A 25,373-nucleotide genomic window follows, 5' to 3' on the forward strand; every position below is an offset into this window, starting at 1 on the left:
AATAAAAGAACTTTCCCAAACTTTCACTTTGCTTTTATGATCTCCGTGAATTCAAAATCTTTTCAAATACAAAACCCTTGAGTGAAGATGATATGACTTCTTCCATTTAATTAAATGAAAAGGGGTATTTGAAAATATTTGAGTTTCATTTGAAAATATTTCAAATTCAGAAAACTTTAAGCAACTCAATGATTTTCATGAGAGAAGATAAAATGAGTTCTTCAAAACATATAAAATATGAGTTGGAAGTTTAAAAGAATTAAATTCAAAGTCCCTTTGAATTTATTTTCAAATTTGGAGTTATTTGGGTTTTATTCAAATTATTTTTATCCAAAAATAAAATATATGTAAAATAGGGTAACATGATTTCCTACATCAGAAAATTGGAGAGAAATAAATTTGAATTAAATTTGTTATTTTTAAAATGATTTTTATTAGGTTTTATTGAACCAGCAGCACTCTTTGCTTTATTTGACTCTCTGTGTATTTTATTTGACTTTCGAAAAATGTTCATATCGTAAAAAACCTTTTTCTGAAAATTTTGATGTATAATATGCCTATGTACAATATTATTTTTGTTTTCGTTATACAGTTTTCATTTCTGTTTCTAATAAAAAAAACTGTACGTGCCGCCCAAATTTTATCCGTCGCCTACGTGCACAGTGCACCCATGCCGGGCCATGTTGTTTTTTTTTGGTTATGTGTTTCAGAATTTTTTTTTCTTTTTCTTAATTTTTTTCTTCCTTCTTTTAGTGTTTGAAAAAAAAATGTCGCACGCACGCGCGCGGCCGGCCGAAGCTTTAGGCCCATGCACTTTTCTCTTTTTTTGTTTTTCGTCTACGTTTAGTTCCACGTTGCTTAATCTTTGATCCCTAAGCCTCTTTTCCGCCTGAAAATATAGATCCATAGAGCCTTCAAAAAAATCATCCGATTTTGGGTTAAATCAATATTTTGGTTTGACTAGATTCATTAAAAAAAATATTTTTCTCTTCTCCGGCGGGACTTCTGGAAGTTGTCTTCTTTTCTCCGAAGTCGTCTTTTCTCTACCTTATAAGGTATCTTTCTTCTTTTTTTATTTCCATAGTTTATTATTTCTAGACTAGTACGGTAGAATAATTAGATTATCAATTAGTCTCTGTATTTATACATTAGACCTTGAATTCTTTTAGCATAATTATTTTTTTCTTCCGTAAAACAGCTTAGCCCTGATTTTTCAAGTTGCCATAACTTTTTACTCGTTCATCCAAATTGGATGAAACCAGCGCCTATAATTTCGTCTTGTTTTCACCTATCCAGTGAACCTGTCACATCAACTTTTTGAAATTTTCAAATTTCGAAATTTGTTTCATACTCAAATTTCTTTTGATCATATCTTTTTATCCGTACCACCGTTTTCGATGAAACCAACGCCCACTTCTTCATTACGACCCCCTCTATCCAGTAATCCTACTTAAACATGTTTTTGAAAATTTAAAAATTTGAATTTCAAACAGATTTGTATTTGAACTTCATTTGATCGTAACTTGAGTTTTATAACTCCGATTTAGTTGATTCTTTTTCCAAATCAAAGCTCTTGACCTAAACTTTCTGCTAAGGCCAAATTCACATAATTTTGGTACTGTTAGAAATTGTTTTATGTTGCAAGAGTTATTTGATTGGTTTTGATGTCTTCCGAATTGTCTTCTTCGTTCTATCCGATCTTTCGAGTGATTGCTTATATGTGGTTACTATTGCTTGCTTATGATAGATTGACCGGAGTGTGATGAGTAGATCTATCCCGAGTTATGAGTGCGAATCATCTTCATCAACAGTACAAGGCAAGTTCACACTTTGATCATACCTCTTTACTATCCAGTTTTGTTGCATTAGATCAATCCTCAAACATTTGCATGATTAGGATCTGATTAATATGTGGGTTTTGGGAAGTAGATGAGGTAGTACCTATTACCTGTTTTATTATCAAACCCTTGGGAGTTAATTCTACGTTTGCTTATATTGTTATTCTACGGACCGCAAAGAAACTGATTTGAGTATATATGTTCAGCCAGACGAAGAAATAATGCCAAGGCATCGGATTATAGAAAAATCTGGATAATTCGAGACCTTAAATGCAAGGAATTATGATTTCCAAATTGGGGGATCAAAAGCAGATGCTCTGATCAAAACACAAGTAAGTTGAATAGACTTAGAGGCACAAACGGTGGCAATTTGATTGGTCGACAACCAGCTCATGTTCAAAATGACGTCCGAGCCGGAAGGATGAATTCTAGGCTCTGATTGAGGATTGCGAGCATTCGCAACAAATTGAATCAACGGACTCAAAATGATAATGACAAGAGATGCCAATAAGATTACGAGACTTAAGATTAATCATAATGCAAGTAAGCAAGAATTTCAAGAGCAAAAAGGCTCCTGAGGATTTTCGGAAGATCGAATGGTATTTTGAACACTTTTGTGAAATACTTGAATCAACTGGGGATGAGCGGATACTCGGTAAGTGCGAGAATTATCCGTAGGGGTATTCAGGTGACAAAGAACAGCAAGGCAGTAAGCTCAAAGGATTCTCGGAACAACAGATAGAATTTCGGGGTATCTTGTAATAACAAGATCAACTGGGAAACATTGTATGAATGGCGAGTATACGTTGTTATCCATAAGAGTTTATCGATGAAATGGAATTGCAAAAGCGATGAACACAAGTTCTCGGGTTATCAGCGGAGAGTATCTTCAGGGTCTTCACGTGCAGCAGACGATCATCAGTAATAAGGGGCTCTCCGGGTGAAAGTGATAACGAGATCCTAATGTTAGATTTAGCAAAATTCACTTAACCCGAATAGAAGAGAGATCAAAGTCCCAGAGTATAGACAAGGAGTAAAAGATCCTAATACCACCCAATGGCGACGTGGGCCCGTAAGCCACACAGCCATGTTAGTAAAAGTTTTTCAATGACTAGACTCGACTTTGGCCAAGGAGTTGTAAAGGGGGATTCCTACAGGCAGTCGGCTCTGATACCAACTTGTGACACCCCCGATTTGACCGTACACTAATAATACACGCAAACGTGTACGATCAAGATCAGGGACTCACGGGAAGATATCACAACACAACTCTAAAAATAAAATAAGTCATACAAGCATCATAATACAAGCCATGGGCCTCGAGGGCTCGAATACAAGTGCTCGATCATAGACAAGTCAGCGGAAGGAACAATATCTGAGTACAGACATAAGTTAAACAAGTTGCCATAAGATGGCTAGCACAAACTGGGATACAGATCGAAAGAGGCGCATGCCTCCTGCCTGGGATCCTCCTAAACTACTCCTGGTCGTCGTCAGCGGCCTGCATGTAGTAGTAGGCACCTCCGGTGTAGTAGGAGTCGTCGTCGACGGTGGCGTCAAGCTCCGGGGCTCCAGCATCTGGTTGCGACAACCAGGTAGAATGGAAAGGGGGAAAAGAAGGAGAAAAGCAACCGTGAGTACTCATCGAAAGTACTCGCAAGCAAGGAGCTACACTACATATGCATGGGTATATGTGTAAAGGGCCATATCGGTGGACTGAACCGCAGAATGCCAGAATAAGGGGGGGATAGCTAGTCCTGTCGAAGACTACGCTTCTGGCAGCCTCCATCTTGCAGCATGTAGAAGAGAGTAGATTGAAGTCCTCCAAGTAGCATCGCATACCATATTCCTACCCGGCGATCCCCTCCTCGCCGCCCTGTTAGAGAGCGATCACCGGGTTGTATCTGGCACTTGGAAGAGTGTATTTTATTAAGTATCCGGTTCTAGTTGTCATAAGGTCAAGGTACAACTCCGGGTCGTCCTTTTACCGAGGGACACGGCTATTCGAATGGAAACTTCCCTGCAGGGGTGCACCACATAACCCAACACGCTCGATCCCATTTGGCCGGACACACTTTTCTGGGTCATGCCCGGCCTCGGAAGATCAACACGTCGCAGCCCCACCTAGGCAATAGAGAGGTCAGCACGCCGGTCTAAATCCTATGGCGCAGGGGTCTGGGCCCATCGCCCATTGCACACGTGCACGTTGCGAACGCGGCCGAAAGCAGACCTAGCCTAGTAGGCGTTCCAGTCCAATCCGGCGCGCGCCACTCAGTCGCTGAAGTCACGAAGGCTTCGGCTGATACCACGACGTCGAGTGCCCATAACTGTTCCCGCGTAGTTGGTTAGTGCGTATAGACCAAATGGCCAGACTCAGATCAAATACCAAGATCTCGTTAAGCGTGTTATTTTTAAGTATCCGCAGACGCCGACCAGGGCCAGGCCCACCTCTCTCCTAGGTGGTCTTAACCTGCCCTGTCGCTCCGCCACAAAGTAACAGTCGGGGGCCGTCAGGAACCCAGGCCCACCTCTACTGGGATGGAGCCACCTGTCCTTTCAGCCCCCTCATCAGAATCACTTGCGGGTACTCAACGAGCCGACCCGACTTTAGTCACCACATGTGTCATGTATATAAAGTATATAGTATATACCCGTGATCACCTCCCGAAGTGATCACGGCCCAGTAGTATAGCATGGCAGACGGACAAGAGTGTAGGGCCACTGATGGAACACTAGCATCCTATACTAAGCAGTAGGATAGCAGGTAAGGGTAACAACTGTAGCAACAATGACAGGCTATGCATCAGGATAGGATTAACGGAAAGCAGTAACATGCTACACTACTCTAATGCAAGTAGTATAGAGAAGAATAGGCGATATCTGGTGATCAAGGGGGGGCTTGCCTGGTTGCTCTGGCAAGGAAGGGTCGTCAACTCCGTAGTCGAACTGGGGTCGCCGGCAGTCTCGGGGTCTACCGGAAAGAAGTAACGGAGGGGGAACAAAATAAATAACAAAGCAATCAAAGCATCACAAAGCGTAACATGGCATTACGCGGTGCTAGGTGTGCCCTAACACGGTAGTAGGTGATACCGACGAAGGGGGGAAACACCGGGATGTGTGGTGAACGAATGGGCTGCGTATCCGGATTCGTCTTGTTGTTCTGAGCAACTTTCATGTAGAAAGTATTTTCATCCGAGATACGGATTAAAAGATATGATTTTCAAAAGAATTTATTAATTTCTAGAATTTAATTAATTATTTAATTTAATTCGAAACTGGATTTATGACATCAGCATGATGTCATGCTGATGTCAGCAGTCAACAGGGGTTGACTGGTCAACCTGACCAGTGGGTCTCACTGGTCAGTGACACATTTTAATTAAACATATTAATTAACCTAATCAGGATTAATTAGGGGTGGGCCCCATTGTCATTGACTACTTAATTAGCTAATTAGGTTAATTAGGTAACTAATGTTTAATTAGTTTAATTAGTTGTTTAGTTTAATTAATCAAAATTAATTAATTTAGATAATTAATTGTTTTTATTGTTATTATTTATTTATATTATTTAATTCTTTTTTTATAAACGTTCTCAGGGGGCGTGGGCCCTGGCTGTCATAGGGCCAAGGGCGAATCGGGCAAACGGGCGTGCGGGCGCACGGGTGTGGTGCCCGTGCCCGAGTCCGACCACGGGCGTGGCCGTGGAGAGGCCGGCCGGCCGGAGCGCGCGGGCGGCAGAGGACAGCGGTGGCGGCGGCGGCTTGGCCGGAGCAGAACCGCGGCAGGGGACGGGCAGCGGCGGCCACGCGCGGCCATGAGCGCGTGCGGGGGCGAGGGTGCGGGGCCGCGGCACGGACGAGGCGCGCGAGAGCATGCGCTAGGCGGCGGCGAGCGCGGCGAGTCGACGAGCGGCGAGCATATGATACCGATCCAGGGATGACACTTAAGCACAGAGACTTGATCCATTCGGGTCGGGTCGCTACAAGATGGTATCAGAGCATATGTTGACTGTAGGACGTGACCCTAGAAACTGGCAAGCCCATAGGAAAATATTTTTCTCTACAACTTTCTTTTCAAAAGGATCTTTTACCTCTCTTCTCTTCTGAGCTTATACAAAAATTCCCTTTTAGTGAGACTATACCCCTTTCCCCTTTTGACCACACGAAGATTCGACTAATGAGACCACTCCAAGAAGGACAAGATATCGGACAACCAAGACCACTTCGGAATGAAGAGTATTTTATCGAGCATTGTTATAATTGGAACTACAACGGTTAAAGACTCTGAAGACTAGGAGAATTTGAAGGCTCTGAAGAATTTCCAGATTGGTATAGGAAGGCTACCCTTATGGAACTTGGCAGACTATGGAAGCCGTCAATACCCGAGACAAAGGCGTATCGGAGAAAGACCGGAACATGGAGCATTAGAACTCAAAGTTTTTGTTAAGAAAACCCAAAGACAGGAGATATTAGTTATGGAATGAAAGCTCATGGCAGTAACATGGGCATAGACACGACTGACCATGGTGTTATTACCCGTTTATGCTATTGTCACCGTGCGGAGTTAAGCATGCAGATGCATGGAAGGATTGGATGGTAGAAAGCTGATGGAGCATCTATCAGCAAAGGATGCAGTTTTAACCTTAGCTGGTGTATCGCCAGGATCTGGAGTATTACATCAAGGGTTTTAGAATGGACTTTAGGAAGTCATATTTGACAAGGAGGCAATTCGTGAAGAACCCAGGAACCAGAAGCTGAAAGTAGCCAAGCCGGAGGAGCTAAGACCTCGAGATATCAGAGATTGGTCAGGACCTGAAGGACAGTAGGACCATGGTTCCTGCCAAGGATGTTGAAACCCGGAAGTTTGATTGTAACTCCAGAATATTGAAGGACGTCACGAGAGACTTCGCGTCAACAGAGATGATCTGGCAAAATAACTTGAGAGAGACAAGCACGATCGGAACAGGCCATCGGAGACATGACCAAGACTTGAAGAGTTTGATGACGTTGAGATTTATTGACCTTTAGAAGACCAAACCCCTGTTATATACTTGCGTTAGATGCGATGTTTGTGAGCTGTCATTTGTTTGATGTTTTTTCCCGACAGCCACAAAATAAAATCTGTCTTTTTAAAACCATTGTTTGCATTGTGTGTATCCCTCTCTATTTCTCTTATCCCACCCCAAAACCCCTGGACCCCATAAAGGATGAATGGAGATGAGCTCATATTATCTGGACTGATGAGTCAATTGGAGACGGACCGATGGATTCAGAACATGGAGGATCACATGAAGAATAACCCTATAGCCGCAAAGGATATGGCCCAGCATGCTCTTCAATGCTTTGAAAGAGGTGCTGCTACTTGGTGGAAGATGTACCAAACCATCAATGGATGGCAAAGAGTAACCACTTGGAAAGAATTTAAGTTGACTTTGCCAAAGTCTCGGTTTGTGTCCCAGAAATTGAAGCTTTATGGAAGTGGTGTGAAGAAGCCTTGTGCATGCAAGCTCTGTGGAGAAATAGGACACAAACATAAGGAACACAAGGATGAAGGCCCTAATTGTGAAGGAAGTCACCCAGCTGAAGAATGCCCAACTAGGCAGATTACTTGTTTCTTGTGTGAAGGGACTACCCACTACCCTGCTTAGTGTCACATTTACTCCATGGTACAGCGAATCATCCAGCAGAAGAAAGAAGCAATGAAAGGAGTCCTCAAGGAAACTTTAGAAGAACCTGTGATGAAGGAAGAGGTGGAGGACACACACAAAGGAAACAAAATTAAAGCCTGCACCAAGTCATGCTATTCATGTGGAGAAGAAGGACACATCTCCCAGAATTGTATGAATGGGGATCTAGTAGAATTCCCAACAGAGGAAGTAGAGTATGACCCACAGGAAAAAGAAGCCCTGATTGGAATGGACAAGTCCAGAAAGAGAAGTAGATCGGATTCCAGGAAGGACCTGAGTCATATCACCTGTTTCAGGTGCAAGCAGTCAGGGCAATACTTCAGCAGTTGCCCAAAAAGGAAGCCGAGGACCCAAGGAGGCTATGTAATCATGAGGAAACCTCGAGACTTGTCAGAAGTAATATGTTCCTTCTGTAATGAAGCAGGGCACTTTGCAAGAGATTGTCCCAAGGAGAAGGAGACTCGTGCTAAATAGTTGAGTTGCAACAAAAGGAGTATAGTAGAAGTAGTGAGAACATCTCTATTATTGAGGTGTTGAGGTGAGGCCTGTAATGGAAAAGCAAGAGATTGTAATCGTTGGAGAATCAATAAGGTTATCATCATTGGTACTGATTGGATTTTATGAGTTGTTACTCCATGAAGAAAGATTTTGACCATTTTCGAGGATATGAGAAATATGGTCTATGGAAGAATTGGAGCATTTTAAGGGTGGTAGTACCCTGTGAGGACACTAAACCCCTGGAGAAGATAATGATATTCCACGGAGTGGATTTCGGACTAAACAAGTATGAGTTTTATCTCGATATGTTGGATACCCCCAAGAGTATGAAGGGAGGAAGAATGATTGGATGTAAAGGAGGTGTGATGTTGGTAATATGGAGCAATTGTAACTCCATGATGAGTCTGAGTAATCACGTCTTAGCTTGGTACTAATAGAAGGAAGGGAGACAGAACAATTGGATGGATTTAAGAATACTAGGGAGTTGGATGTTGGATGATGAGTTCAAGGTTTGCAAGTGATGAGATGGGCCATAACCCACAGGCCCAGGACCTGCCAAGAAGCAAGCACACTCTTGCTGAAGGAAAAACCTTGGAAGAGGATATACCTGTATCAACCGACGATTTTATAGGAGTTTACGCAAAACCTGAGAGTTGTGAAGGAACGATAGATGTTTGTTTGGCTTGCAGAATCCATGGATTTATCCGAACCTGGTTCATCGACAAGAGAAAATCTGCAATGCTTGTGAGGATGACCGAGTGTTAGAATGCGAGATTCGCTAAACCATATACAAGGTAATGATTTGGGTGCGGGATGGATTGATCACCATACCGACTTACTCTTATTATTCGCCTTGCTATGTGGGATGGAAAATCTGAGTGACTTGCCTATAGTAGAGAGACGACGATCAAAACCTTGTTTAAACCTTAGAATGGTAAGATAATTTTCCCCCTATACAAGGCAGCTGTTGCCAATCGTAGTATATACGGTGAGAATGAAGCCCAGACCCATTTCCTGCAGGAGAAACCATAAATTGATGACCACCATGAGATATCGATAGCTGTTTAGTATTGGCGCCAGACCCGTCAGCTAAGAAGAACCAGTCACAGAGGAACCTTACCAAGATGAAAGGACATAAGTATTGAGGAAAAGGTTATGCCACTACCGGAAGAGCCCAGAGAAGGAATTTTCCCGAGAATTTGAGAAGACCGGCCCCGTCAAGAATAAGGATGGAGTATATGAGTATTGATGGGACCGTAACCATGCTTCTAAGGGTGGTAGCACCCCAGACCCCTGAGATGATCGATGGATTTTGAGGAGACCCCAAACCTAACCTGTTTCTTTCTAGCCTCTCCGAATCTCGAGGACGAGATTCATTTTAAGGGTGGTAGGTTTGTAACATCCCAAAATTCTAAATTTTGGAATGTTATAATAAATAGATAGTTTTGATTGACTGTTTGATTGATTGAGTGAAACTGAGTGAAATTCGAAACTTTTGAAAGTTAAATGAGAGGGAATAAAAGGACTTTCCCAAACTTTCACTTTGCTTTTATGATCTTCGTGAATTCAAAATCTTTTCAAATACAAAACCCTTGAGTGAAGATGATATGACTTCTTCCATTTAATTAAATGAAAAGGGGTATTTGAAAATATTTGAATCTCATTTGAAAATATTTCAAATTCAGAAAACTTTAAGCAACTCAATGATTTTCATGAGAGAAGATAAAATGACTTCTTCAAAAAATATGAAATATGAGTTGGAAGTTTAAAAGAATTAAATTCAAAGTCCCTTTGAATTTATTTTCAAATTTGGAGTTATTTGGGTTTTATTCAAATTATTTTTCTCCAAAAATAAAATATATGGAAAATAGGGTAACATGATTTCCTACATCAGAAAATTGGAGAGAAATAAATTTTAATTAATTTTTGTATTTTTAAAATGATTTTTATTAGGTTTTATTGAACCAGCAGCACTCTTTGCTTTATTTGACTTTCTGTGTATTTTATTTGACTTTCGAAAAATGTTCATGTCGTAAAAAACCTTTTTCTGAAAATCTTGATATATAATATGCCTATGTACAAATTTATTTGTGTTTTCGTTATACAGTTTTCCTTTCTGTTTCTAATAAAAAAAACTGTACGTGCCGCCCAAATTTTATCCGTCGCCTATGTGCACAGTGCACCCATGCCGGCCCATGTTGTTTTTTGGTTATGTTTGCAGAAAAAAATATTTTTCTTTTTCTTAATTTTTTTCTTCCTTCTTTTAGTGTTTGAAAAAAAAACTGCCGCGCGCGTGCCGAACTTTAGGCCCATGCGCTTTTCTCTTCTCTCTTTTTTGTTTTTCATCTACGTTTAGTCCCACATTGCCTAATCTTTGACTCCTAAGCCTCTTTTCCACCTATAAATATAGATCCATAGAGCCTCCAAAAAAATCATCCGATTTCGAGTTAAATCAATATTTTGATTTGACTAGATTCATTAAAGAAAAATATTTTTCTCCTCACCGGCGGGACTTCTGGAAGTTGTCTTCTTTCTTCGAAGTCGTCTTTTCTCTACCTTATAAGGTATCTTTTTTTTTTTTACTTCCGTAGTTTATTATTTCGAAACTAGTATGGTAGAATAATTAGATTATCAATTAGTCTATGTATTTATACATTAGACCTAGAATTCTTTTAGCGTAATTATTTTTTTCTTCCGTAAAACAGCTTGGTCTTGATTTTTCAAATTGCCATAACTTTTTACTCGTTTATCCAAATTAGATGAAACCAGCGCCTATAGTTTCGTCTTGTTTTCACCTATCCAGTGAACCTGTCATATCAACTTTTTGAAATTTTCAAATTTCAAAATTTGTTTCATACTCAAATTTCTTTTGATCATATCTTTTATCCGTACCACCATTTTCGATGAAACCAACGCTCACTTCTTCGTTACGATCCCCTCTATCCAGTAATCCAACTTAAACATGTTTTTGAAAATTTAAAAATTTGAATTTCAAACAGATTTGTAGTTTGAACTTCATTTGATCGTAACTTGAGTTTTATAACTCCGATTTAGTTGATTCTTTTTGCAAATCAAAGTTCTTGACCTAAACTTTCTGATAAGGCCAAATGCACATAATTTTGGTACTGTTAGAAATTGTTTTATGTTGCAAGAGTTATTTGATTGGTTTTGATGTCTTCCGAATTGTCTTCTTCGTTCTATCCGATCTTTCGAGCGATTGCTTATGTGTGGTTACTATTGCTTGCTTACGATAGATTGACCGGAGTGTGACGAGTAGATCTATCCCGAGTTATGAGTGCGAATCATCTTCATAACAGTACAAGGCAAGTTCACACTTTGATCATACCTCTTTACTATCCAGTTTTATTGCATTAGATCAATCCTCAAACATTTGCATTATTAGGATCTGATTAATATGTGGGTTTTGAGAAGTAGATGAGGTAGTACCTATTACCTGTTTTATTATCAAACCCTTGGGAGTTACTTCTACGTTTGCTTATATTGTTATGCTATGCTAGTAGACGTGGATTGGGTGAGTGTATCCATGACAAATGTGAGATTGTTAATTAATAGTTTACTTAAGGTGGCAACTTAAACACACATCTGGGTCGATTGAGGCACCTGGGTATTCCAGTGATTGCCTGTTTTTTTTATGGACCGCCACCCAGGCTCAAAGGGATCATGAGATTATTCATGCTAGAAACTTCCGTGTGCAGCCGCAAGCTATTATGGGCTCTAGCATAGTTGATTAAGTCGTGTGAACTCTTACAGTGGTAGACTAGCAGATGTAGGGGAAAGTAGGTGTAACTGTCTACCCGATCGTAAGGTGCAAACGCTTCTGAAAGACTATGTCTCGGTCATCCGTTTCTCAAACACCATGTAGTGCGAGAAATCCAACGGAGGAGATCGAGTCTTGTGGGAAAAGTGCGCAAACCTCTGCAGAGTGTACAAACTAATCATGGTTAGCCATGTCCCCGGTTATTGACATCTTGAGTATCTAGTACTTGGATTATCATGTGAATCTCATCATGTTGCTCTAATTAATTTTGTTGGGTTTAATGATGATACTTAATTGGGATTGAGTTGGGTGAACCTTCTCAATGTTTAACAACCACCATGATAGTTAAATAAAATTTATTCCTTTGCAGTAGGGAAAAAAATTGGCTTTACGCAAAACTGTAACCATAGAGCTTTCCACCAGCCAAATATGCATGTAGTGATAGCCTTTATTCATCATTGCTCTATGGTGTGAATTTGCCAGTACATTCAATGTACTGACCCTTTGTGGCTGCAACGTCTCATGTTGCAGGATATCTTACGACGAGTAAGTGATACATTAGGGTTACGATTTCTACACTCAACTTTGCCGTTGGTGTTGATGGGAATCCACAACCTTGTTACTTCCGCTATTTGGATTGAGGTAATAGTATTTACGTTACTTTATACATGTGATTTACCTCTGTTATAAATCCTCGAGTACTGTGTGTGTCAGCATACCGATCCAGGGATGACACTTAAGCACAGAGACTTGATCCATTCGGGTCGGGTCGCTACAGTATAGGGGTCAATATGGGTGTCCACGACTGCGATGTTGATCATTGATCGGAAAGGGTTCCAGTCATGTCTATACTTCACCGAACCTATAGGGTCACACTCTTAAGGGTCATCTATCTGCTGAATACTAGACAAGGAGTCTGAGAGAAAATCACCGAAAAAGTTTCGGACACCGGAAAAGTTTCGGACAGCGGAAAAGGTTCCGCAGAGAGAGGTCATCGGATGAGTTTTGATGAAACTGAAAAGTTGTTTCAGGGGATATCATTAAGTCAAATTGGTTTCGGCACATGCCTGATAATTCTTGGAGGGTGCTAGAATCATTCTGGAAGCTTTCTGGAATTTTCCGGGATAATAACCGGATATGCTCTGGAGCTGCCGGAACCACTTCAGATGCTTTTCGCAGATGAAAATCACTAAACCGGAATTGTTTCAGAACACGTTGAAAATAATTTTGGTGGGTACTGGAAATGTTCTAAGCCCACACAAATATTTTCAGTTCGAACGGACGCTGAAAAATGTCGTCATGAATAGTGAAAGTGCTTTTTGGGATATTTTATGGAAAGCCACCTTTTGGGGCTTTACTCAAAAGATCTAGGGATGACATGGATGGATTGGGAGGACCTCATGGGGCCCCCCCAAGGGGTGTGGCCGGCCACACTTGGGGCTCCACCTTGGAGCCCCTCTTGTTCCTTGGTTTCACTCTTATGCCCTTGAGGAAGGACTTCATTCATGTGCATTTTGGGTTTTTGTGTTAATCTACCCTACCCCTTGGGATTTCCTATAAATAGAGGTGGAGGGGCAGCCCTCCACACTCATCCCTTGCTCTCGTACACATGCCATGCATTATCTGGCTTCTTCTCTCCCTCCCACAAAAAGAGTTTCGTAGAGCCGTAAGGCTGTCTGGGTTCCGGCAGGAACTAGTTCTGGACGGCGAAGCCCTGCCGGATAGATGACACCGTATGTGTGCAACTCTGTAAAGAGATCGTAGTTTCGGTCTTAGTTCGGGAGTGCCTCCCGAAGGGCTGTCTGTGTGACCGTCCGAGTTTCAAAGGTCCTCCCGAAGGGCTGTCCGAGTGACCATTCGAGTTTCGAAGGTCCTCCGATGGGCTGTCCGCGACACCGTCCGGGGGGGGGGGGCTGTTCGACCGCCTCCCGGAGGGCTGTCTAAGAAGAAGATGAGGGTATACATCCTCGCGGTTGGGAGGTTGTAAATCCTAGCTGCGGGGATCTGCACCACCGATCGTCATCGACTCTACTTCCCGCTGCGCTACGAGTCGGTAACAAAAAAGATCTAACCTTGTATGCAGTCTCCATAGTGGACCTGGGCTGGTGCGTAGGTTGAATTTTTTGTTTTTTGCTGCGTTACCCTACATGACAGTCACATCAAACTGTGACATTATCCGTTGTGTCTTATCAGGAGAAGCGTTCATCGGACTATGTCCGGGGATCTTACCGGCCGCGCCCCCACAAGTCAGGTTCCCGACCCTGCTTTAAATGTGAGGGCTGATACGGGAGTGACGCCGGATTGTCCTTCGGCAGAAGAGTCGGATGATGTATCCGTCACAAACTCCGAAGTGGAGAGCGCTATGAATCACCGGCGCCGGTGGGCCGCTCTTCGCGACCCCGGTTTTACAAAAGAGGCATTCAACGCCTTCAGCTCGGCTGATGCATACATCTGAGCTGCTCGAGATGGGCTTACCAGAGCCACAAACCAGCATTTGAAAGATATGCGGGTAAGTACACATACACATTTGTACAAATCTGATAATTATATACCAGTAGCCCCGAGACTTGAAGCAGTGGATACAACCGATTTAAGGATCATTGCATAACCAGGTGCTCACGGAGAAGAATGACCTGTTGTCTCAAGAGCTGGAAAAGTGTCGGACCCAGCTAGCTGCTGCTACCGCCGAACTGGAGAAATCCAAAAAGGCCTCGCCTGGTAATGTTCCCCTCTATCGAGAAAACATAATTATATACCAGGAATATTAATACTTTTTGCATTCCCCATGGCAGGATCGTCAGATCAACTGAAGGAGGCCCTGAAAGTCGCGCAAGCGGGTGAACAAGAGGCCAAAAGGCAAATGGCCGCGGGCGATCGTGTGCTGACACGGGTCAGGGACGAGATAAATAAGCTGCAGGATTCCAACACCCAGCTGGGCGAAGAACTAAAAGATGTGCGAGCCCAGCTGGCCGACTCCGTGAAGGAGAATAAGAGACTACGAGGCGGCATATTTCGTATGCTTTTCAAACTTGCCTCCCTATAATTCGGCGAGGACAGGAACTGACAGATTTATGTCTGCAGGTATGCTGACTGGCCGTCCTGAAGAGGAAATGTCCGGATCTCAAAGCGACCTGCTACAAGAGCTGTCCCAAATGCACGAGCGAGTTCGGCAAGCAATGCGAAGTGTTGCCAAGGCTTTATGGCCATCCGCCTCCCCTCCAGGAAGTATGGCGGAGCTCGTGGATCTATTCAAAGGAGCATGGCGGCGTATTCGATTATGGAAGATATCAGCCTGCCGAGAAGGTGCGCGAGAGGCCTGGGCCATGGTGAAGACACGGTACACCAAGCTTGATCCAAATCATATGGCCCGGGTCGGGCCTAAAGGGTCAGATGGAAAATAAATTCCAGTTAGTTTAGTATATGACCAAGTAAGGGTAGCCGCCAAATATTCCCAACAGGATCGTAAGCTAGACAGCCTGTTAGACGCATAGAGGAAGAAGTTTTTGAGTCCGAGTGACTATGTACTTTAATTGACATAATTGTCTCTAGCCGGATTGTAAAACGATTGTCATGGCAGACCTTTTCGCTTCGACCTCTGGACCCGAAGGTGCGGAGTGTTTCCGAATACCTGAGCGACAAGATAGACCGGGGTGTGCGTGGAAACCAGGCGTAGGGGTCATAGTCGCTTGAACAGACAAGTTGTATCCGGCTAGCTATGTTATATTACATTGGAATTGTAAGAAACATCTTCCAGAGAGAATAGTTCCGTTAAGGGTTCCTTTCCCTGGGTGAACATGCGTAAATATGCATGTCCAAACTGTGATTGAAAAATCACAGTATACGTAACATCTGGGGGTTCATAATGTAATGAGTGTGAAAACATCTTTAGTCCGCCGACCGAATATTCCCTTAAGAACGCTAGCTTTCGGCTTCACCCAGTCTGAGGTACACATCCGGATGACCCGGAAGTAACAATCGCAGAGGTGCTCCCTTTATGCCCTAGCAAACGGGAACGTAGGGCATAAGCACAGGAGCCAGGCAACCCAGCTTGGCCAAAACTTAAGTCATATCGATGCATATAATGGCGAAGAAAAGGTACATATGCGGAAGAGGACACATATGTGTTGAGCTTGATGCTCGTAAAATAATAATAAACTTCTGTAAAAGAAGCCCCCAGTATTATGAGCGTGTACATTTAAGGATGTACGCGTCATAGGTGTGCAGTGTAGCCACACGATAGCTTAAAGCTAGGAGAAAAGTTAAAGAGAGGAAAGAAAGAAAAGAAAATAATGGAAACAAAGGGAGAAGGAGACGAACAAAGAGTCTGGCTCTAGGCGTAGAATCTTCGGAGTCTGGCGGCGTTCCACGGGTTCGGCTCTAAGCGGTTGTCCGATGCGTCACGCAGGCGGTATGCTCCTCCAGTGAGAACTTCATCTATGATGAAGGGACCCTCCCACTTGGGCTTGAGTTTGTCCTTTTTCTTCTCTGGTAAGCGTAGAACGAGTTCGCCAACGTTATAAGTCTTGGCCCGCACTTCCCGGCTTTGATATCTGTGTGCCTGCTGTTGATAAAATGTGGAACGGGGTTTTGCGACGTCTCGCTCCTCCTCCAGGGCATCTAAGCTGTCCTGCCGATCAAGCTCGGCCTCTCTCTCTCTCTCTCTTCATACATGCGCACTCTAGGTGAGTCATGAATAATGTCGCAGGGCAACACAGCCTCTGCGCCATACATCATGAAGAAAGGTGTATATCCAGTAGTGCGATTGGGTGTGGTCCGCAGCCCCCAGAGTACGGAGTCGAGCTCCTCAACCCTGTGCTTGTCTGATTCTTTCAACGACCGCACTAGTCTGGGCTTAATGCCGCTCATAATAAGACCATTAGCTCGTTCGGCTTGAGCGTTTGTTTGTGGGTGGTAGACCAAGGCGTAATCGAGCTTAATGCCCAATTTAGCACACCAGGATTTCACTTCATCGGCTGTGAAATTGGAGCCGTTATCGGTGATGATACTATGTGGGACACCATAACGGTGTACGACACTGGATATAAAGTCTATCACTGGTCCGGATTCGGCCGTTTTTACTGGTTTGGCCTCTATCCACTTAGTGAACTTATCTACCATGACCAGCAGATATTTTTTCTTATGGCTTCCTCCTTTAAGGGGTCCGACCATATCAAGCCCCCAGACCGCAAAAGGCCAAGTGATGGGGATAGTTTGTAGAGCGGTGGGCGGCATATGGCTTTGGTTGGCGAAAAGCTGGCATCCGACACAACGTTGGACAAGGTCCTGTGCATCTGCTCGGGCCATCAGCCAATAGAAACCTGTACGGAAGGCCTTACTTACAAGGGCCTGAGCCGCGGCGTGGTGACCACCGAGACCGGCATGAATTTCACCCAAGAGCTGTCGTCCCTCTTCCTCGGAGATACATCTTTGAAGTACTCCAGTAGCACTTTTCTTGTAGAGCTCTCCGTCGTGAACCTTGTAGGCTTTCGAGCGCCGGACAATGCAGCGAGCCTCATTAAGGTAGGCCAAGAAGGGTTCGGTCCATGGGGCAATGACTGCCATGATAAGATGGGCCGATGGTGTTATTTCGGTGGCTGAGCCCCCGATGATATCGGCATTGTGTTTGGAATCTGGGGGTATAATCGAGTCTGGAGTAGTGTTACCGCTCTCCTCTTGCCACACCACGGATGGCTTGAAGAGCCTTTCCAGAAATATGTTAGGAGGGACGGGGTCGCGTTTGGCGCCGATGCGGGCGAGGACATCCGCCGCTTGATTACTTTCTCGAGCCACATGATGAAACTTGAGCCCCTCAAACCGGGCTGACATTTGGAGAACGGCGTTACGATAGGCCGCCATCTTCGGATCTTCGGCGTCGAAGTCTCCATTTATTTGGGATATTGCGAGGTTTGAATCCCCGCGCACCTCCAGGCATTGTATGCCCATGGAGACGGCCATCCGGAGACCATGCAGTAAGGCCTCATATTCGGCTGCATTGTTGGAGTCTGTGTATAAGATTTGGAGTACGTAGTGAACTGTGTCTCGAGTGGGGATGTTAAGACAACGCCCGCTACTAAGCCCGCCAGCATTTTGGAGCCATCGAAGTACATGACCCAATTGGAATATGTGTCGTACTCTTTAGGGAGTTCGGCCTCTGTCCATTCGGCGACAAAGTCAGCCAATACTTGGGATTTAATGGCCGAGCGCGGTTTGTATGTTATGTCGAATGGAAGGAGCTCAATGGCCCACTTAGCAATCCGTCATGTGGCATCGCGGTTGTTTATTATGTCATTCAGTGGTACTTCGGAAGCCACCGTGATCGAGCACTCTTGGAAGTAGTGTCGCAGCTTCCAGGATGCCATGAAGACCGCGTATGCTATCTTTTGGTAATGAGGGTACTGGGATTTGCATGGTGTGAGGACAGTGGATACATAGTATACCGGCTTCTGAAGCGGGAATTTGTGTCCGTCCTCCTCTCGCTCGACGACGAGCACCGCGCTCACCACTTGGTGTGTTGCCGATATGTATAATAGCATGGGTTCGCCGACGTTCGGCGTGGCCAGGATTGGGTTGCTCGCTAAAAGAGCCTTTATTTCTTCCAGTCCGGCCGTTGCCGCATCCGTTCACTCGAAGTGGTCGGTGCGTCGGAGAAGGCGATAGAGTGGTAGTGCTTTTTCTCCTAGTCTGGAGATAAAGCGGCTTAAGGCTGCCACACACCCGGCTAGTTTTTGGACCTGTTTAAGGTCTCTTGGCACAACCAATTGTGACAAAGCTCGGATTTTGGCTGGGTTTGCTTCAATTCCTCTATTGGAAATGATGAAGCCAAGCAGTTTTCCAGCGGGAACGCCGAAAACACACTTTTTGGGATTAAGCTTAATGTCATATGTACGGAGGTTGTCGAATGTGAGACGTAGATCGTCTATCGATGACTCGATGTGCCTAGTCTTGATGATGATGTCATCCACATATGCTTCAACTGTCTTGCCGATCTGTTTCTCCAGACATGTTTGAATCATGCGTTGGTAGGTGGCCCCGGCGTTTTTTAGCCCGAAGGGCATAATGTTGAAGCAGAATGGCCCATATGGGGTAATGAATGCCGTTGCGGCTTGGTCGGACTCCTTCATTTTGATTTGATGGTATCCGGAGTATGCGTCGAGGAAACACAGCGAGTCGTGTCCTGCGGTAGCATCAATAATTTGATCGATGCGAGGGAGGGGGAAGGGATCCTTAGGGCATGCCTTGTTGAGGTCTTTAAAATCGATGCATATGCGCCAGTATTTATCCTTCTTTGGCACCATCACTAGGTTTGCTAGCCAGTCCGGATGATTTATTTCTTTGATGAATCCGGCGTCGATTAACTTGGCTAGTTCCTCCCCCATGGCTTGTCATTTGGGTTCGGAAAAGCACCGCGGTGTTTGTTTGACCGGTTTATACCCCTTCAGTATGTTGAGGCTGTGTTCGGCCAACCTGCGTGATTTTCCTGGCATATCAGAAGGGTGCCAGGCGAATATGTCCCAGTTCTTGCGCAGGAACTCTTGTAGTGCGGCGTCAACCGTTGGGTTGAGTTGTGCCCCGATGGATGCTGTCTTCCCGGGGTCCCTCGGGTGGACTTGAAATTTGACTATTTCATCTGCTGGTTTAAAGGAGGTGGATTTGGGTCGCTTGTCCAGGATTACGTCATCCCTATCCACAGTGGAGCGCAGCGCGGTTAACTCTTCGGTCGCGAGGGCTTCAGACAGTGCCTCGAGGGCCAGGGATGCGGTTTTGTTTCCAGTGCGGAGTGCTATGTCCGGATCACTGGCCAGAGTGATGGTACCGTTGGGCCCAGACATCTTGAGCTTCATGTACCCGCAATGAGGTATAGCTTGCAAGCGTGTGAATGCATCTCGCCCGAATAGGGCGTGATATCCGCTGTTGAAAGGGGCCACTTGGAAGGTTATCTCTTCGGACCGATAATTCTCTAGCGTGCCGAATACCACGTCGAGTGTGATTTTTCCCGCACATCGCGCCTCCCGACTGGGAATGATTCCCCGGAAGGTCGTGTTGCTTTGCTCGATGCGGCTCCTGTCTATTTCCATTTTGTTGAGTGTATCCTCATAGATGAGGTTTAGTCCGCTGCCGCCATCCATGAGCACTTTGGTGAGCCAAAAACCGTCCGCAATTGGATTGAGGACCAAGGCGGCCGGTGCCCGGACTGTCCGGAATTTTGGTTCGTCACTGCCATTGAAAGTTATGGCCTTGTCGTTCCAAGGGTTTGCTGCCATGACTTGGCAGACTTCGGCGAGGTCGCGGAGGGCCCTTTTGCGCCGATTGGTTGAAGCAAAAGTCTCGAAGACCGTCAATACGCTGAGGTCGTCGTCTTCCGGGGGGTGTTGCTCTGGGGTATTTTTGGTGAGGATATCCTCGCCGCTCTTGGCCACTTGCCGGAGTATCCAACAAGCTCAAAGGCTATGGGTTGGTATGGTGTCCGGTGTTGTGTGTATTTTGCATGGCCTATCAAGCCATCCCTCCAGAACGGTTCCGCGCCCCGTGATGTGCTTAGATTTCTTTACTATTAGTTCGGGTGCCCTGCGAGGGTGCATCCTTTTTGCCCGGACGAAGGGTTGAGTGGAAACCGGTGGTTCCTAGAGAGTTGCCTGAGTTTTCCAGGCGCTTTCCATTGCGCAGTACTTCTGTACGATGGTGGCCAAGTCAGCAAAGTGTAATACACGACGCGGTTGATGGCATTGAGGATTCCTACGTCCGTGCAATTATTGCAGAATGCTGAGATCGCGTCTTCGTCGCGGCAATCTTTAATCTTGTCTTTGACAAGGAGGAATCTGGCCCAAAAGTGATGGACTGTTTCCTGAGACTGCTGTCGTATGTAGATGAGATCGCATATAACTGGGTGGGTGGGTGGCTTTAAATCCGAACCCTGACCCAATTTGGGATCCGGAGTTTGAGAAAATCTCCGAGCTTAATGGTTCGGGCTCCGGGATATCAACTGATTTTTCAAGCCCATCATCCAATTCTAAGTTCGGAGGACAGGGCGCGTCGTTCCGCGGACAGGTATCCGGCTCTTCGAGCTCAGAAATCCGAACATAGTTCGTCCTTAATATAGAGGAAGAGTCATCGTTTTGCTCCTCCACCACCACTATTTGATGGGTGATCGGTGGAGATTTGATTTCTCTCTGATCGGGTTTAAGCCCAATCCGATCATAGTCTATAGCGACCCCCAAGGCGGCGATGCGATCCAGGAGTTCGTTCAAAGATGACAACTCCATTGGATCCATCTGTTTGGAGTATTCGGAGTCAACACGGAGGCGATTTTCAATGACCCGAGAAGTTGTCATCGGCTTAACAGCCAAGCGGGCGGTCCCGGTAAATCCGCCCAGCCGGAGGGTTTGGCCTGAGGCTAGGGCTCCTCCGGAGGTGATACTGTCCTTGATAACAAGGCGAGCCATCAATCCTGTCTTCGACGTCACAGTGGAACTCCCAATGAAAGCACTAATGTCGGAGTCAAGACCGGCGGATCTCGGGTAGGGGGTCCCGAACTGTGCGTCTAAGGTCGATGGTAACAGGAGACATGGGACACGATGTTTACCTAGGTTCGGGCCCTCTCTGTGGAGGTAATTGAAGGAAATATGCCCTAGAGGCAATAATAAAGTTATTATTTATTTCCTTATTTCATGATAAATGTTTATTATTCATGCTAGAATTGTATTAACCGGAAACTTAGTACATGTGTGAATACATAGACAAACAGAGTGTCACTAGTATGCCTCTACTTGACTAACTCGTTGAATCAAAGATGGTTAAGTTTCCTAGCCATAGACATGAGTTGTCATTTGATTAACGGGATCACATCATTAGAGAATGATGTGATTGACTACCCATTCCGTTAGCTTAGCACTTGATCGTTTAGTATGTTGCTATTGCTTTCTTCATGACTTATACATGTTCCTATGACTATGAGATTATGCAACTCCCGAATACCGGAGGAACACTTTGTGTGCTACCAAACGTCACAACGTAACTGGGTGATTATAAAGGTGCTCTATAGGTGTCTCCGATGGTACTTGTTGAGTTGGCATAGATCGAGATTAGGATTTTTTCACTCCGATTGTCGGAGAGGTAACTCTGGGCCCTCTCGGTAATGCACATCACTATAAGCCTTGCAAGCAATGTGACTAATGAGTTAGTTACGAGATGATGCACTATGGAACGAGTAAAGAGACTTGCCGGTAACGAGATTGAACTAGGTATTGAGATACCGACGATCGAATCTTGGGCAAGTAACATACCGATGACAAAGGGAACAATGTATGTTGTTATGCGGTTTGACCGATAAAGATCTTCGTAGAATATGTAGGAACCAATATGAGCATCCAGGTTCCGCTATTGGTTATTGACCGGAGATGAGTCTCGGTCATTGTCGTTGTCAAAACCGGCGGATCTCGGGTAGGGGGTCCCGAACTGTGCGTCTAAGGCTAATGGTATCAGGAGGCGGGGGACACAATGTTTACCCAGGTTCGGGCCCTCTCGATGGAGGTTTTACCCTATTTCCTGCTTGATTGATCTTGATGATATGAGTATTACAAGAGTTGATCTACCACGAGATCGTAGAGGCTAAACCCTAGAAGCTAGCCTATGGTATGATTGTTGATGATGATGTTGTTCCTACGGACTTTACCCTCCGGTTTATATAGACACCGGAGGGGGCTAGGGTTACACATAGTCGGTTACAGAGAAGGAGATCTACATATCCAATTTGCCAAGCTTGCCTTCCACGCCAAGGAGAGTCCCATCCGGACACGGGACGAAGTCTTCAATCTTGCATCTTCATAGTCCAACAGTCCGGCCAAAGTATATAGTCTGGCTGTCCGGATAACCCCTTATCCAGGACTCCCTCAGTCATGTCTACATAGGTCTCGAACCCGTAGGGTCCGCACGCTTAACGTTCTGTGACGATTTGTATTATGATTTTATGTTTTTTGATGTACCGAAGGTAGTTCGGAGTCCCGGATGAGATCAGGGACATGACGAGGAGTCTCGAAATGGTTGAGACGTAAAGATCGATATACTGGACGACTATATTCGGACATCGGAAGGGTTCTGAGTGATTCGGGTATTTATTGGAGTACCGGAGAGTTACGGGAATTCGCCAGGGAGTATATGGGCCTTATTGGGCTTTAGGGGAAAGAGAGAGGAGAGGCTGCGTGCCCCCAAGGCCTAGTCCGAATTGGACTAGGGGGAAGGGCGGCGCCCCCTCCTTCCTTCTCTTCTCTTTTCCCTTTCCTTCTCTCCTACTCCTACTACATATAGGGGGGGGGGAATCCTACTCCCGGTGGGAGTAGGACTCCTCCAGGGCGTGCCATTGGGGCCGGCCCACTCCCCCTCCTTCACTCCTTTATATACGTGGCCAGGGGGCACCCCATAGACACAACAATTGATCATTGATCTTTTAGCCGTGTGCGGTGCCCCCCTCCACCATAATCCACCTCGGTCATATCGTAGCGGGGCTTAGGCGAAGCCCTGCGTCGGTAGCATCATCATCACCGTCATCACGCCGTCGTGCTGACGGAACTCTCCCTCGAAGCTCTGCTGGATCGGAGTTCGTGGGACGTCATCGAGCTGAACGTGTGCTGAACTCGGAGGTGCCGTGCGTTCGGTACTTGGATCGGTCGGATCGTGAAGACGTACGACTACATCAACCGCGTAGTTCTAACGCTTCTGCTTTCGGTCTACGAGGGTACGTGGACACACTCTCCCCTCTCATTGCTATGCATCACCATGATCTTGCGTGTGCGTAGGAATTTTTTTGAAATTAATACGTTCCCCAACAGTGGCATCCGAGCCAGGTTTATGCGTAGATGTTATATGCACGAGTAGAACACAAGTGAGTTGTGGGCGATACAAGTCATACTGCTTACCAGCATGTCTTACTTTGGTTCGGCGGTATTATTGGATGAAGCGGCCTAGACCGACATTACTCGTACGCTTACGCGAGACTGGTTCTACCGACGTGCTTTGCACACAGGTGGCTAGCGGGTGTCAGTTTCTCCAACTTTAGTTGAACCGAGTGTGACTACGCCCGGTCCTTGTTGAAGGTTAAAACAACACTAACTTGACGAAATATCGTTGTGGTTTTGATGCGTAGGTAAGAACGGTTCTTGCTCAGCCCGTAGCAGCCACGTAAAAACTTGCAACAACAAAGTAGAGGACGTCTAACTTATTTTTGCAGGGCATTTTGTGATGTGATATGGTCAAGGTATGATGCTATATTTTATTGTATGAGATGATCATGTTTTGTAACGGAGTTATCGGCAACTGGCAGGAGCCATATGGTTGTCGCTTTATTGTATGCAATGCAATCGCCCTGTAATTGCTTTACTTTATCACTAAGCGGTAGCGATATTCGTAAAAGCAATAGTTGGCGAGACGACTACGATGCTACGATGGAGATCAAGGTATCACGCCGGTGACGATGGTGATCATGACGGTGCTTTGGAGATGGAGATCAAAGGCACAAGATGATGATGACCATATCATATCACTTATATTTGATTGCATGTGATGTTTATCCTTTATGCATCTTATTCTACTTTGATTGACGGTAGCATTATAAGATGATCTCTCACTAAATTTCAAGGTAAAAGTGTTCTCCCTGAGTATGCACCGTTGCCAAAGTTCGTCGTGCCGAGACACCATGTGATGATCGGGTGTGATAAGCTCAACGTTCATCTACAACGGGTGCAAGCCAGTTTTGCAGACGCAGAAATACTCGGGTTAAACTTGACGAGCCTAGCATATGCAGATATGGCCTCAGAACACTGAGACCGAAAGGTCGAGCGTGAATTATATAGTAGATATGATCAACATAGTGATGTTCACCATTGAAACTACTCCATCTCACGTGATGATCGGACAGGGTTTAGTTGATTTGGATCACGTGATCACTTAGATGATTAGAGGGATGTCTATCTAAGTGGGAGTTCTTAAGTAATATGATTAATTGAACTTTAATTTATCATGAACTTAGTCCTGATAGTATTTGCATATCTATGTTGTAGATCAATAGCTCGCAATGTAGTTTCCTGTTTATTTTTGATATGTTCCTAGAGAAAAATAAGTTGAAAGATGTTAGTAGCAAAGATGCGGACTAGATCCGTGATCTGAGGATTATCCTCATTGCTGCACAGAAGTATTATGTCCTTGATGCACCGCTAGGTGACAGAACTATTGCAGGAGCAGATGCAGACGTTATGAACGTTTTTGACAAAAGCTCGGTATGATGACTACTTGATAGTTTAGTGCACCATGCTTTACGGTTTAGAACCGGGACTTCAAAGATGTTTTGAACGCCACGGAGCATATAAGATGTTCCAAGAGTTAAAATTGGTATTTCATACTCATGCCCGTGTCGAGAGGTATGAGACCTTTGACAGTACTTTGCCTACAAGATGGAGGAGAATAGCTCAACCAGTGAGCAGTGCTCAGATTATCTGGGTACTACAATTACTTGAATCAAGTGGGAGTTAATCTTCCAGATAAGATAGTAATTGACAAAGTTCTCTAGTCACTATCACCAAGTT

The sequence above is a fragment of the Aegilops tauschii genome, chromosome 5, assembly GCF_002575655.3.
Source record: "Aegilops tauschii subsp. strangulata cultivar AL8/78 chromosome 5, Aet v6.0, whole genome shotgun sequence".
Taxonomy (NCBI): Eukaryota; Viridiplantae; Streptophyta; class Magnoliopsida; order Poales; family Poaceae; genus Aegilops; species Aegilops tauschii.